Genomic DNA, 15,183 nt, shown 5'->3' on the forward strand with positions numbered 1-15,183 from the left:
ATGATATATTGCAACGGTTTTTGTGATATTGGAACAATTATTAGTACTTTACTGCGACGGGTATTGTAACATATTGCAACGTTTACTATTATTATTTGCTAAGTCTACTGGAACGGTTATATGCTCTATTGCAACAGTTCACAATTGTAATTCCTGATATTTATGGAAGCAAAATGAGAAATATTTTCCTATGCAATGATATTTTTTACCTCATAACTTATATAAACCACGAAATAAAATTAAAATATTCAACTAGCATTACTCATATAAAAAACAAAATGTGAATACATTGTTTGATCAACAATTCAAAAGTCAAAATAGATGAGTTTGCATACAAAAAGTTCTAAACTAAAATATCTTTGAACATGATTATAGAATGTTTAACAACGATCAACAACACTCAAGTAAGGTCTTCGTCACTGCTTTCTTCCGCAATCGTTGCACCTACAAAAGACAACCAGAAATAATTAAATAAATTTTTTAAAAGATAATTGAATCACAAAGTAATTGAATGACCAATTTGATAACTCCAAAATTTTCAAACGCTCTAAATTCTTAAATTTTTTGGTAGAGTTTCCTTTGTAAATACGACTATCCCAAAATTTTCAACCTGCTCAAAACATCATTTATAAATAAGACTATTCAATAATTTTCAACCTGCTTAAAACATGATACAATTTCTTTTCAGAACCTAAGATCCTTCCACATATCACATGTATATGCTAAAAATACTTATTGTGAACCTAAAATGCTTCCACAAATCTCGTTTCCTCGGCAAAAAGAATTCCATGTTGTCATAATGCACTTTCAGCCATTAATTGAGTTTGAAATAAGCTGCAATCACCCAAAATAAGAAAAATTAAACAGAAAAAGGATAGTGATAGGTTTAGTCCTTTGCCCTTCTACTCCCAATAAAATCTTTGAACAATAGTAAATCAATAAGAATCCAACAATAGTGAATTTTTTTAAGTTAATGACATGTGCCACAACCTTATCAGTGTGTACCATAAAAAGTAATGCAAATACTTGAATATTATTGATCAGCAGAAGAATGTTAGATGATCAGCAGTATATGATTCTGATATCCAGAAAATGAAAAGGAAATAACGATTCGGTTTCACTCATATCTAGCAACATGTATTCCGAAGTTGAACCTCCTTATGAAATTCAGAAGCTCTGTATACGAACAACAGTCATTGACCTGGTTCTAATCTTAATTGGTTACTTCTGACTAAGATACTTCAAAAAAACTCGAATCCAAAACTAATATAGCGAACTTCCTTACAATTAAAATTGATTTTCCAGATCTTTCTGCAAAGTAACTGAAATCATGAAAACTAAGAAAAAGGGGTCACGCAGCTAAGAGACGCTATAAATTGAGAAAGAAGTAAATGTTTACACGAGTAAATTTCCATAGTCAAGGCCTTAATAATTAACTTCACCATTTATTTCTATGCCCGGTAATATTTCACTATATTTTTTTAAATCAGACTTAAGTGTCAAACTATAAAATCTTATTTTTTTTTTGCAGCTTAGTCATATAAAGAACTTGTTAGAGAAATGCAACTGGACAACCTTTAACATCAACAAGTTGTTGACTTTTCTCACCATAAGTTCCTAAAGGCAGTATCAATATTGTTTGTTGTATTCAGACAATTAAACTAGACCAAATAGTATGAAAAATAAATCCAAACATGTATTTGAACAAATTAAAACACCACACTAAAAAAACTGATTTGAATATAGCTGGTTATAGCCCATTTCCTAATGATTTCTAACATTCACATTAATATCTTAATTATCCCAATTAGACAGACGATTGTCATCGCTTGCAAAGAAAAACAGTAGCAGCAGCTCAACATGAAGATCATAGTAGAAACCCCAAACAAAGACTAAGACTAAGACTATGTAAGGGCCTCATTCCAAGGACAACTTTCTGTCATAAGCAAGTTTTCACATAAGAGTGATTACTTATTTTTGTTCCTTTGGGTTAAAACTTTGGACTATATACTGAGATCTCACATAAAAGTTTAGCAATTAATCTCTTCAAATAAAAGGTAGTTGTGTTTCATACTATACACTGAGATTTTCTTTTCATGACAATTTAGTTCTTTACTTGTCATATACTAGATTGTTTCTAGCAAATTAAAGGACATCAATAATCTGGCATGTTAGGAAAGTAGACGTAAATAGAGTTTTTAAACTGAAGATTCAAGTAACAGGAAAGGATTGCATCATCAAGAGACGACGATACATTATTTGCCTCAAATAAGTCTGTTCCTCTCACATTATTTAGACAATGCATATTACATAGTTCTAATTTCACTCAAGTACTAATACTATCGGACTACAGTAGCATCCCTGAAGCAAACAACTAGAAAGCCATTGAAAACATTTACAGTAGCATCCCTGAAGAGAAAATAACTAGAAAGCCATTGAAAATATTTACAGTAGCATCCCTAAAGCAGAGAAAGAAGGGAAAGACACGAGCAATGGCCAAGGAGAAGGAGAAAACCAGAAAGAAGAAGAAGAGCTTTAAGAAGAAGTTCAAGAAGATGAAGAAGAACAAGTAAAAAGTCACATACCTGGAGTTTCTCAGAGTTCCAATACCTAAGGAGTTCCTTAAACTGAGAAACTAGAATATCTTTAAGGATATGTTGCATTCGAGTTTCATCATTTGGATAGGGGTCAAAGTGATCATTTTTCAATCTACTCTTGTGCTTTCTCCAGGCAGCTTGAACAGATTCCAAAATGTATTTTTTTCCAGTTTCGGGAATATCATATTTATCCTACAATTGGTGTCAAATCTGTTAGTACAGAAAATATGAATGATTTTCAACCAAAAATAATAATTAAGAAGTCCAGACCTTGGTATATTCCCATATATCCTCTTTTGTGTCTATCTTCCTCCAATCCAAAATATCAAGAGGACATAGAGTCGCATTCCTTCCCAATGTGCCGAGGAAGCTTCCAAGCTCTATCACAACACCCTCACTATGACCGACAGGTTAATTGAAGTTGTTAAGTAAAATCAATTTACGCTCATGTCGTCTATGTACACTTTTCATCTTTGTTTTACCTCTATTTTGTTTGATTAGAATAGCCTTCAACTATTCGAACCAAAGAAAACCACTAAATCACTATTGTTGATACATTTTTTATGACTGAAATAGGATGTGAATATTTTTAGATAAAGTCTATATGTTCTTACCTTGTTCTTCACATTGTTCATCTTCGATAGAAGTTGTAGAATCCAACTGAACTTGTTCCTCTACTTGTTCCTCTATTACTTGTGTTGCAGGAGTGGTTGATCTTGTTTGTGCATGGTCTGCTACTCCTGAATATTGTGGCACTAGTAGATTCTCTTCGATGATACTCAGACGCTATTTATTTGATTGTCTAGCAGGAACAACATATTTTGTAGAAGTGATTGATCTAGTTTGTACATGGGCTACTGCTCCTGGATATTGTGGCAGATTCTCTTCAATAATATTCGGCCGCTCTTCCCATCCTCGGAAGTCTACTAATACGAGCTAGGCAAGCCAATCAATTGCATAATTTACCTTTTTACCCATTTTATATTCATTAACAATTTCGAAATAATAACAGTTAAACAACAAAATTTAATATAAGCGGAAGAAAGAAACAATAAGCTATCTGAACATGAATATCCAATACAACTGTTTGAGTCTCAACTACCTAGAACTGGTGTCACAGTTTCACAAATGGTCTAAGAATACTACAAATACAGGGTCTGAAAGAAATAAATAAATACAACACTGTCTCTAGAAATGCATGAAAGAAACATAAATAGTAGATAGAAGGTGACGCCAAGGCCTGCGGACGCCTGCAGGACTACCTCGGGTTGCCTGATGATCAAGAATCAGCAATCTCACTACGTTCTAAAGTCCACAACACTAGGGTATGCACAAAAGAGTGCAGAGTATAGTATCAGCACAACCGACCCCATGTGCTGGTAAGTGTCTAGCCTAACCTCGGCAAAGTAGTGACGAGGCTAGGACCAGACTACCAAATAAACATGTGCAGTTCAAATATATACAGCGGAAAAGAAATACAGAAATAAACAAATAAAGATAGGAGGGGAAAACATGCTTTGGGGAATAACAGGTAAAATAGAATATCAAGAGAATTATAAAGGAATCAAAATCAACCACTAACAAGAATAAGGAAAACAAAGGTAGATTTCACTTTCTTTTCACATCTTGTTGTAGGCGTGCAACTCGATCCTATTTCCTGTATCTCGTGGCAGGCGTGCCACCCGATCCCATTTCATGTATCTCATGGCAGGCGTGCCACCCGCTCCCATTTTATTTATCTTGTGGCAGGCGTGCCACCCGCTCCCATTTCACTTATCTCGTGATAGGCTTACCACCCGCTCCCATTTCATTATATCTTGTGGTAGGCATACCATCCGCTCCCATTTCATTATATCTTGTGGTAAGCATACCACCCGTTCCCATTTCATTATATCTTGTGGTAGGCGTATTATCCGCTCCCAGTTACAAGCCAATAATAATCACAAGGAATCCCGGCAAGGGAACAATAATATCAAATAAATATCCCGGCAAGGGAACAATGATGATTATAACATGTGAGGCATAATAAACCACAATGGAGTCATAACAATTTATAACACAAGACTCACGGGCATGCTTGACACAGACGTATAGATATTCGTCATCATGCCTATACGTCGTACTCCACAATTAACACGTAGCAAATAGATTCCACTCATAATCCCTTGAGCTAAGGTTAGACCAAATACTTACCCCGATGCTTCGAACACAATTCATGTTTCAATTATAGCTTTACCCCTTGATTCCACCACCAATTCGCTCGAATTTAGCCACAAGTTACTTAATTACATCAATAAACGCTAAATGAATCAACCCCAATGCATGAAAATGAGTTTTCCAAAGTTTTACTCAAAAGGTCAAAAATATCCCCTGGGCCCACATGGTCAAAACCCGAGGTTCAAACCAAAACCCTATTACCCATTCCCCCACGAATCCAAATATATGATTTGTTTTGAAATCGGACCTCAAATCGAGGTCCAAATCCCCAATTTTTGAAAAACCTTGGTTCTACCTAAAACACCCAATTTCCCCCGTAAAAATTATTGATTTTGAGTTAAAATCATGTTAAAATATGTTAATGATTGAAGAAAACTAGTTAAAATTGACTTACAATTGATTTAGAGAAGAAGAAGCCTTTGAAAAATTGCCCTAGTGTGTTTATGTTTTGAGAGAATATGAAAAATGGGTTTAAAATTGTTTAAGTATAAAGTTGCAGGTCGCAGGTATGGGTTTGCTAAGCTGGGAAATGCGAGATAGAGCTCGCATTTGCGAACCCTTCATAAATGTTGGACTTTCGCATTTGCGAAAATAATGTCGCATTTGCGACTTGGGAATTGTGGCCGCAGCATCGCATTTGCGATCGCTGGCCAAATGGGAAACTTCGCATTTGCGAGGATAACCTCGCATTTGCGAGAGGGAGCTGGCCTGGGCTTGTTTTGCAATTGAGACAAGCCGTTCACATTTGCGAGATTGCATTTGCGAGCCAGGCTTCGTAAATGCAAAGCCTGCAGGCCTGTTATGCACAACTGAAAAACCTGCAATTTTCTAAGTTCAAAATGCACCTCGTGGCCTATCCAAAACTCACCCGAGCCTCGGGGCTCCAACCCAAATATACACACAACCTCAAAAATATCCTACGGACTTATTCGTATAATAAAATCACTAAAATAACATCATGAACATCGAATTAAACCTCAAGATCAATGAAATTTCTCAAAACTTTTTTAAACAACAAATTTTGCAATTAAGGTTCGAATCACGTCAAACAGATTCTGTTTCTTACCAAATTTTACAGAATTATCTTAAATCATATATAAGACCTGTACCGGGTGTCGGAACCAAAATACGGGCTCGATACCAACACGTTCTAATCAAAATTCATTTCCAAACCTTATGAACAATTTCAAAAAACAATTTTTCTTCAAAAATTCATTTCTCGGACTTGGGACCTCGGAATTCGATTCTGGGCATACGCCCAAGTTCCATATTTTCCTACAGACCCTCCAGGACCGTCCAATCACGGGTCCGGGTCCGTTTACTCAAAACATTGACCGAAGTCAAATTAATTCATTTTATAGTCAAAATTATCATTTTCACAGATTTTCACATTTAGGCTTTCCGACTACGCGCTCGGACAGTGTACGCAAATCGAGGTGATTCTAAAAGAGGTTTTTAAGGCCTCGAAACGTAGAATTTCATTTTAAAACAAGTGAAAAGGTCATCACAACTGCTTAGTTGAGAGACGGCTGGTGCTACAGGAAGCAAACCTGCCCGGGTGACACTCTCCATAAGTCCCACTAAACGAAACAGAGCATCCTGAGGAACTAGGGCAGCAATAAACCCCTCTGGGACCTGAGCGGGGCCCACCGGAACTGTTGGGGCCGGAACCTCATCATCAAAATCAACTTGAGGCTCCGTTATAGGTGTTTCTGCTCTGGGATGAGCTCCGCCCCTACCTCAGCCTCTAGCACGGCCTCGGCCTCGCCCTCTGCCCCTCGTGGGAGCTGCTTCTAGGGTCTCGGGATGCTGGTCAGTGGATGAGAAAGCGCGTGTTCTCGCCATCTGCGAAAGAACAGAGTAGAAATTTAATTAGCATTGAGAGACCAAACCGCACGATATGAAAGAATAAATGTGAAGTTTTTCCTAACTCTGTAGCCTCTGGGGGATAAATACAGACGTCTCTGTACCGATCCCTCAGACTCTACTAAGCTTGTCTGTGAACTGTGAGATCAATGTAACCTAGAGCTTTGATACCAACTTGTCACGACCCGGATTTTCCACCCTCAGGAGTCGTGATGGAGCCTACTAATACGAGCTAGGCAAGTCAATCAATTGCACAATTTACCTTTTTATCCATTTTATATTCATTAATAATTTCGAAATAATAACAGTTAAACAGCAGAATTTAACATAAGCGGAAGAAAGAAACAATAAGCTATGTGAACATGAATATCCAATACAACTGTTTGAGTCTCGACTACCCAGAACTGGTGTCACAGTTTCACAGACGGTCTAAGAATACTACAAATAAAGAGTCTGAAAGAAAGAAATAAATAAATAAATACAACAATCTCTATAAATGCATGAAAGAAATAGGAATAGTAGATAGAAGGTGACGCCAAGGCCTGCGGACGCCTACAGGACTACCTCGGGTCACCTGATGATCAAGAATCAACAATCTCGCTGCGGTCCGAAGTCCACAACACTGGGGTCTGCACAAAAGAGTGCAGAGTGTAGTATCAGCATAACCGACCCCATGTGCTGGTAAGTGTCTAACCTAACCTCGGCGAAGTAGTGATGAGGCTAGGACCAGACTACCAAATAAACCTGTGCAGTTCAAATATATACAGCAGAAAATAAATACAGAAATAAACAAATAAAGATAGGAGGGGGAAACATGCTTCGGGGAATAACAGGTAAAATAGAATATCAAGAGAATTATAAAGGAATCAAAATCAACCACTAACAAGAATAAGGAAATCAAAGGCAGATTTCACTTTCTTTTCACATCTTGTTGCAGGCGTGCAACCCGATCCCATTTCCTGTATCACGTGGAAGGCATGCCACCCGCTCCCATTTCATGTATCTTGTGGCAGGCATGCCACCCGCTCCCATTTCATTTATCTCGTGGTAGGTGTGCCACCCGCTCCCATTTCACTTATCTCGTTGTAGGCGTACCACCCGCTCCCATTTCATTTATCTTATGGTAGGCGTACCACCCGCTCCATTTTCATTATATCTTGTGGTAGGCATACCACCCGCTCCCATTTTATTATATCTTATGGTAAGCGTACTATCCGCTCCCATTTCATTTATCTTGTGGTAGGCGTACCACCCGCTCCCATTTCATTTATCTTGTGGTAGGCGTACCACCCGCTCCCATTTCATTATATCTTGTGGTAGGCGTACCACCCGCTCCCATTTCATTATATCTTGTGGTAGGCGTACCACCCGCTCCCAATTACAAGCCAACAATAATCACAAGGAATCCCGGCAAGGGAACAAGAGCAGTATAACAACTTCACGGCACAAGACTCACGGGCATGCTTGACGCCGACGTATAGATAATCGTCACCATGCCTATACATCGTACTCCACAGTTACCACATAGCAAATAGACACTATTCCTAATCCGTCAAGCTAAGGTTAGACCAAACACTTACCTCGATGCCACAAACAGAATTCACGTTTCAATTATAGCTTTATCCCTTGATTCCACCACCAATTAGCTCGAATTTAGCCACAAGTTACTTAATTACATCAATAAACGCTAAATGAATCAACCTCAGTGCATGAAAATGAGTTTTCCAAAATTTTACCTAAAAAGTTAAAAATCGCCCCCGGGCCCACATGGTTAAAACTCGAGGTTCGAATCATAACCCGATTACCCATTCCTCTACAAACCAAAATATATGATTTATTTTGAAATCGGACCTCAAATCGAGGTCCAAATCTCCAATTTTTGAAAAACTTAGGTTTTACACAAAACACCCAATTTTCCCCATGAAAATCATTGATTTTGAGTTGAAATCATGTTAAAAGATGTTAATGATTGAAGAAAACTAGTTAAAAATGACTTACAATTGATTTGGAGAAGAAGAAGCCTTTGAAAAATCGCCCTGATGTGTTTATGTTTTGAGAGGATATGAAAAATGGGTTTAAAATCGTCTAAGTATAAAGTTGCAGGTCGCAGGTATGGGAAATGTTGCGAACCCCGACCTCTGCTAAGCTGGGAAATGTGAGACAGGGATCGCATTTGCGAACCCTTCATAAATGCTGGACTTTCGTATTTGCAAAAATAATGTCGCATTTGCGACTTAGGAATTGCGACTTCAACATCGCATTTTCGATCACTAGCCAAATAGGAAACTTCGCATTTGCGAGGATAACCTCGCATTTGCGAGAGGGAGCTGGCCTGGGCTTCTTTCGCAATTGCGACAAGCCGCTCGCATTTGCGACATCGCATTTAGCGAGCCAGGCTTCGCAAATGCGAGCCTGCAGGCCTGCTATGCACAGCTGAAAAACCAACAATTTTCTAAGTTCAAAATGCACCCCGTGGCCTATCCAAAACTCACCCGAGCCCACGGGACTCCAGCCCAAATATACACACAACCTCAAAAACATCCTACGGACTTATTCGTGTAATAAAATTACCAAAATAACATCATGAACATTGAATTAAACTTCAAGATCAATGAAAATTTTCAAAACTTCTTTAAACATCAAATTTTGCATTTAAGGTCCGAATCATGTCAAACGGATTCCGTCCTTACCAAACTTTACAGAATTAACTTAAATCATATATAAGACCTGTACGGGGCGCCGGAACCAAAATACGGGTCTGATACCAACACATTCTAATAAATATTCATTTCCAAACCTTATGAACAATTTCAGAAAATAAGTTTTCTTCAAAAATTTATTTCTCGGGTTTGGGACCTCGAAATTCGATTCTGGACATACGCCCAAGTCCCATATTTTTCTACGGACCCTCCGGGACCATCTAATCATGGGTCCGGGTCCGTTTGCCTAAAACGTTGACCGAAGTCAAATTAATTCATTTTATAGTTAAAATTTATCATTTTTACAGATTTTCACATTTAGGCTTTTCCGGCTATGCGTCCGGACGACGCACGTAAATTGAGGTAATTCTAAAAGAGGTTTTTGAGGCCTCGAAACGTAGAATTTTATTTTAAAACAAGTGATGACCTTTTGGGTCATCACAACTGCTTAGTTTCTATGCCGGATATTTGCAATGGATTTGTTACAATATTAGAAAGAAAAAGACTGCGGCTTTCTTCTACGCCGGATATTGAAATGGATTCCTATATACGGATACTGCAATAATTTTTTTTCCAGAGAATATTTGAGGGCTGGGATTTTTGTTCGTCTCCATTTTTAGTTTTAATACAATGTATACAATATTTTTCTTGGCTGGAAAATACCATTCCCGGCGAACTTTCTTCCCTTCTTTGCTATTTAGTCACATAGAATGATACAAACACATTTGTACTCTGTACAAATTCACTCAAATATATTATATTTTTGTATAAATATATTATTTTTTGCCTGTATTTATGTATTTCAAAAGTTTGTATTTTTTAAATACAGCTGAATACACATGTATTCATACATGAATACATGATATAAACATTGAAATACACTGAATACAAACATTAAAATAGAACAGAATATAAACAATGAATATATTTAATTTTAAAATATAGTGAAATATAGTAAAGTACACTGAAAAATAATTCTCATTAATTGGGTTGAAAATGAGGCATGTTTGAATTGATTTTGTTGAGTTATATTAGGAGTGTATCACGCTAATTGATATTATTTTCGTTATTAGACAACAGGACATATCTATTTTTAAGGTGATTATCGTTATTGTATTCATGAATACATGGCGCGAATACATTTGAATACATGCGCGTACAAATGGACTGCCTTGATTTAGGCGCTTTTTGTTGTTGTATTCATGAATACAGCATCACGAATACATGTGAATACATGCACGTACAGCTAAGGGTGTTTATCGGGCGGGCTGAACGGGAAAAACCCCAGCCCGTTCGGTTAGCGGGCGAGTTGTTAGCAGGCTGGGGTTAACGGGCTGTTATAGGGCTGGGATTTTTCGGGTTTTCGTGGGCCCGTACGGGTTAGGGCTCGGGCGGGCCGGGCTCAATTTTTATTTTTTTTAATTTAAATTATATTTTTCTTATTCAATGTTATTGATAGTTAAGTATTTGCAAACTTTTAAGGGTTAGAATTAAACTTTGAAGTTTAAAGTTTTATGTTTTAAATTTGAAATTTGTATTTTATAATTATAAAATTGAAATTGGAAAGTAAGTGGCTACAAAAAATTATTTAATAAGAGTATAAGACCAATAGGAAAATGTAAGGAACAAACTCCGAAGGCTTTCATTTATAGTTTTAATATTTCAAATTAATTTGCAAGTTCTTTTTTGATATTTTTTTATTTTTGAACTTGCAAATTAAAACTAAAAGTTTACAATAATTATAAAAAATAAGAAATAGTACATCACATGCTTTGCATCATTTTTGTAAGTTCTTCCATGTCAACATGAGGTTCTTGGTTTCCGGGATTGGTTGAATCGGAACCATAAACCATTATATCTCCAATTTCTTGGTCCTCCTCTTCGTCTACCTCATCACGCCCTTGATTTCGCCGAAAACCGGGCTGCTAACGGGCTGCAGCCCGTGTTCAGCCCGTTAAGGAAAGTCGGGCTTAACGGGTTCGGGGCACCGTTAGTCTAAACGTGAACGTACCCAACCCGGCCCCCGTCCCAACCTGTCCCAACCCGTCCCAACGTGAACAGTAGCGGGCTGCCCCGGGCTGAAGCGGGCTGAAAACGGGTCAGCCCGGCCTGATAAACAGGTATACGTACAGCTAGACTACCCTGATTTTAGACGCTTTTTACTGTTGTATTCATGAATACAGCAACGCAAATACATGTGAATACACTACCATAACAACTGAATAATAACTATAGAAAGTAATTATGTATATGATAGTTATAGAAAGTTAATAGCCACTAAACAATAATGGTTTCTGAAAATTCCTCAAGAATTTATTGCTTAAACAATCATTGAATTACTAGATATAAGTGAATAAAATTATTTTTCCTTTTGTATCAGAAAAGTCATTTTTCTTTTGCTATTTCACTCAAAAGGTTATTTAAGCCGGCAAGTGATATATTTGGCCACTTTTTAATGGCATGATACCTGATTTTTAAGCCAAAAAATAGAAATATTACCCCCAAACTATTGTAAATCAAGAGACCTCCTCTCGACCCCATACCCGATCCATAAAATCCCTTTATAAGCTAAACAAATGCCAAAATATTCCTTTATATGGTAAATGAATTCCTTTATTTGTCCAAATTAAAATAATAAATGCTTTGAACATAAATGCTTAAATAAAGTAGTTTGAATTTTGAAAGCATCATCTAGGATGATTTTGGATATATTATATTTGAGAAATAACTTTTACAAGAAATGTGAATAATTGATACAACACAATAACTAAACTTTTATGAATGCGTCACGTGTTTGGTGATCGAGCTAATTAATTTTCCGTGAGAACTTATTTGCTGAGAGTTAAGTGATCCAATATACTCCCTCCTTTCACTTTTACTTGGTACATTTTGATTTTTCATGCCTTTTAAGAATTAATAAATGAAGTGCATAATTTACCATGATATCTATATTAATTGATGTATACTATATTGGATTTGAGAAAAAAAATTGTCTTCTCTTTATATGCGTAAAGTGACAAGTAAAAATGAAAATCTATTTTTAATATACATACCAAGTAAAAGTGAACGGAGGAGGAATATTTTCTAGTTAAGTGAACAATAGTGAAATTACAAGTACCAAACCTATAATTTTGGAGTTTTTCATGAGCATTTGTTCAGCATATAAACCGGGTCGCGTGTTGGGTCGGTTAGGAGATTTTTGGTTATAATATGGATTGAGTTTAATGATTTCTATGTTTTTACTTAAAATATGGATTGTTGGCATATTTTGTTTCGTTATTGTTAATTTTCGCTTAATGGAGTTAACTTTGATACACACTAGTATGAATTTGGGAGAGACACGCTTCGTTATGCATCGCTGAAGCTTGGCTTTATTTGATTTTACTTAGTCCATTCATTACCAAAATAATATGTTTAATTCCTGCCCAACTGGATTTACTACTCATTTTTGTTATGTAAATATTTGGGCTAATTCCCCTCGACAAATGCTAATGTTGATATTTGTAATACCCATGGACTAAGCCATTTAGTTTGCAAATACTAGAATAGTGATTTCTTGATCTAAGATCGTAATAGATAGGATTAGTCACCTCCTATACTAAAGGATGATACCTTATTTATTTTAAATAAATACCCTTTTAAAAATTTTTATTCCATAGCTACCTTTTGATCTTTTATAGTCAAATATCTATTTATGGTCACCTCCTACCCTTAAGCCATAAAATAAGTTTTGTATTATTTTTCTCTCTCATATCCCTTCAAATTTCTCCTATCCTCTACCCCATATCTATTCTCCTTCCCTCCCTCCCCCCCTCTCTCTCTCTCTCTCTCTCTCTCTCTCTCTCTACTTCCCGATGTCTTCTCCTCCGCCAGACGCTGGAACAATTGCCACCGTCATCGTTCAACCGTGGTCGTTATTCATTGATACCGCCACCCTCAGCCTCCCAATCTCATTCTCTGACGCAACATATCGGATCAACAAAAACCTCCGTTATTTCACTAGTAATTCCATGCTAATCCTCGACAACTGGAGGCAATGGTGACGGCGAGCAAGGACTGGATACTGATGTTACTTCAACGAGACGACACTAGGGTTGTTCTTGAACAAAGATGACGGAGTTGGGGGCTGAGCAACTTGAATTTTCTGGTAATATATTTCAATGTATCTTGTTGTATTTCATTGTATTTATTATCTTTTTTTCCATTGTATTTCAATGTATCTCGTTGTATTATATGTATTTCATTGTATTCAATATCTTTTTTTCATTGTATTTTAATGTTCTCGCTGTATTCTATGTATTTCATTGTATTCACTGTCTCGCTATATTCCATGAATGTATTCATATTTTTTTAATTAATGTATAATTTATGTATTCAGATGTATTATATAATTTCTCTGAATATTGCTATCACTACTAGAAAATGGAAGAATTCCGACAGTCAAAATGGTCGGAAATCGGTCGGAAATTACGAATTTCCGACCGAAGTTGGTCCGTCGGAAAATAGTTTGTAGGAAATCAATTTCCGACCGAATCCGTCGGTGATTTCCGACCAAAGTTGTCGGAATATTCAAAAGGCCAGACGACCAAATATTCTCAAATTTCTGACCAAAGTGGTCGGAATTACCGACCGAATCAGTCGTAATAATATAAATAAAAATAATTATTTATTTAAAATAAAATAATAAAAAAATATAATTTCCTACTGAATCGGTCGGAAATTAATAACTGAAAAATAAATTTTATTTAATTTCCGATGGAATCCGTCGAAAATGGTTAAATATTAATTATTTTTTTAAAAAAATCTGGGCGGCTGTCCGACTGTTTCCATCGGAAATCAGTCGGAATTTTCTGTAAAAATGGGCAGAATTCTGCCCAGTTTTGAGCTACACTACATGTCAAACTATATCAATACAATAACGCCAACAATACCAACCATTAACACAATCTAAACCAACAATATCAACATTAACACAATCTAAACCAATAATACCAATTATTAATACAACTTAAACCAATAATACCAACCATTAAATCTAACAATTTTGGGAATAAAAACATCCAAATAGTAGCCCACATTCATGTTTAAAAACAAAACATAAAATTGTCTCTCACAATCAAGTTTACCAATCAACCAAAACATCACACCTAAACTACTACACATTAGATTCAGTTTGTTCATCCTCATCATTAGATAGACCATGCCCATGTTTTCTCATGAATTTTTGCATCTTAACAAATATTCCGAATTGGGAGTCCAATTGTTGCTTCAAATCACGTATTTCTTTTCACATATCTGCCATATGTTCTTGATTTTGAGAAGAAGAAGAGTTAACTAAGAGTAGGTTTGGATGACCTGTAGGTCGACGTACTCCAAGTCTGTAGACTCTGCCTTTGTTTATTCCACCTGCTGCCTCTATCCACAATGAAGCCATATCATCAGGTGTTGGTTGAGTTGACGGAGGCTGAGTTTGTTGTCATTCTTCCACCCTTTTATGATAATTTTCCTGAAATGAAAACATAACTATTATGTAAACAAACTAATATTAATAAACCATAAATAATTATGAAGTTAGTATTTTACATATGTGTCTGACGCATGCGACTCCAACTAGTGTTCTCTTGTACCACCCTTTTTGTTTTTCTTATGCGTCTCCTTAAAGACCTTAATGTGACTCATATCTCGCCCTCTTTCCTTTTCCTTCATAACAAAAAATATGAGTTAAACATTACAAACATAAAATTCTATATGTAAAACTAAGAAAAAAAATTTAAGTAGTTACCAATCTGCAAATACTATTTATT

The 15,183-nt window shown here is 36.3% G+C and overlaps 1 long non-coding RNA gene across 1 annotated transcript; it reads right to left on the reverse strand.

The window, feature by feature from the left end:
- Positions 1 to 234: 234 nt before the first annotated feature.
- LOC107810963 (uncharacterized) lies at positions 235 to 2,804 on the reverse strand. The gene is made up of 2 exons (XR_001653786.2): positions 2,586 to 2,804; positions 235 to 444 (listed from the first exon to the last, which is right to left on the reverse strand). It is a non-coding gene; the product is annotated as an uncharacterized LOC107810963 (long non-coding RNA).
- Between the last annotated feature and the right edge of the window lie 12,379 nt (positions 2,805 to 15,183).

Source organism: Nicotiana tabacum, chromosome 11 (genome assembly GCF_000715075.1).
Source record: "Nicotiana tabacum cultivar K326 chromosome 11, ASM71507v2, whole genome shotgun sequence".
In the NCBI taxonomy this organism is placed as follows: Eukaryota; Viridiplantae; Streptophyta; class Magnoliopsida; order Solanales; family Solanaceae; genus Nicotiana; species Nicotiana tabacum.